Here is a 1,949-nt window from a genome sequence, read left to right on the forward strand (position 1 = left end):
GGGAGGGAGGCTCAGAGGGGGATAATATATGTATACTTACAGCTGATTGTTGGACAGCAGAAACCAACACAACATTGTAAAGCAATTATCTTCCAATTTAAAAATAAATATTAAAAAAAAAAATCTGAGCTCCTCGCCAGCTGGGCCTCCCAACCTCTTGAGCTATAAAATCAAGAAGGAAGGAGATACCCAGTATTGCTCTGTGCCCTTGGGCAACCTGCTCACCCCTCCCTGGGCACTTCCTCATCAGTCAACAGGTGGCTTCAGGTGGATTCTGCTCAGGACTCTGTTATCCCCATGTCTCACATACTGTCTCTCCAGATGTGTAGAAGGAAGCAGCTCAGATGTCAGGTACAAGCAGCACAATGGAGACAGTCCCACAGAGGGCACTGGCCTAGCCAGAGGCAATTGATAGCTCAGTGGGGGTGGCAGAGGTCAGCAGAACAGGAAGAGAAGGACAATAGCTGTGCCCGCTGCCACAGCAGTTTCAGTATTTGCCAGCTGGGTGGGGCTGGCCAGGCAGCCCTCAGCAACAGCCCAGGGCCCACTCTCCCCTTCATTTTACCACTCTGCAGGCCCTAGCCCAGCTGGAATGTGCAGCAGCTCACCCAGGGAACTGCAAAGACTCATTCCATGAGGCTTGAACAGTTGAAGTCTCCAAGAACTACAACTCCCAGAACACACAGTGAATCCTTGATCTGGCCCCAGCTGTCCGAGTGGCTGTTGTTCCTAGAACAAGGAAATGTCATCTGTCCTGGGAACTGACAGTCCTGGCCTATTGTTGTTCAGTCACTAAATTGTAGCTGACTCCTTGCAACCCCATGAACTGCAGCACGCCAGGCTTCCCTGTCCTTCACTCTCTCCCAATAGTGAGATAATCAAAATCATGATTTGCTCAAAATCATGTCCACTGAGTCGGTGATGCCATCTAACCATCTCATGTTCTGTTGCTCCCTTCTCCTCCTGCCCTCAGTCTTCCCCAGCATCAGGGTCTTTTTCAGTGAATCGGCTGTTTGCATCAGGTGGCCAAAGGTGGAGCTTCAGTATCAGTCCTTGCAATGAGTATTCAGGGTTGATTTCCTTTAGAATTGACTGGTTCAATCTCCTTGCTGTCCAATGGACTCTCAAGAGTCTTCTCCAGGACCACAGTTCGAAAGCATCACTTATTCGGTGCTCAGCCTTCTTTATGGCCCAACTTTCACATCTCTACATGACAACTGGAAAAACCACAGCTTTGACTATACAGACCTTTGTTGGCAAAGTGATGTCCTTGCTTTTTTTAAATATGCTGTCTAGGTTTGTCCTGGCCTGGGAAGGGTGCATTTGTGTCTTTGTTTCTTGTACCTGCTTCTGCCTAAGAAACTCCAGTTACAAGCCAAACCTGGAGATGGTGAGATTACCTAGTTCTTTCATCCACATATGTATACTGAAATCCCGCTCTGTGCCATTCTCAGGACTGGAGGGTGGGGGACGGAGGGCCAACAGAGATGAAGGAGACAGACTCGTGAATGTCAGCTCCCTGAGGGCTAAGACTTGGGTTGGCTGGCTATCCTTTGCAATCTAGCACAAAATATGTGCTCAATAAATATTCGTTGGTCAACCAGCAAGCGAACAGACCGTTTTGCCCTTGTCTTTCGTACCACTGCAACCTAAAGATGCTTTGGTAGCTGCTTTGCAAGCTCCTTCGCTATTGCCCTCTTCTAAAGTGTGCTGTATCTCTCTGTCCGCCCTCCAAGCCTTTGCATGCCCTGTTTCCTTTACCAAGAGCACATTCATTCAGCTTACTCGTAGACGTATCTGTTGAGATAGGACAGAGCCTGGCACGGAGCAGGAGCGCCTTAAATATTTGATGAGTAAATGAATGAATGAATGAATGCCCTTGTCCATTGTCCATCCAGGACGCCGGACACGCGGGACCCTCCCTATTCATCTCAGTCCCCCGCCCTCCC

Source organism: Bison bison, unplaced genomic scaffold, assembly GCF_000754665.1.
Source record: "Bison bison bison isolate TAMUID 2011002044 unplaced genomic scaffold, Bison_UMD1.0 scf7180017864365, whole genome shotgun sequence".
In the NCBI taxonomy this organism is placed as follows: domain Eukaryota; kingdom Metazoa; phylum Chordata; class Mammalia; order Artiodactyla; family Bovidae; genus Bison; species Bison bison.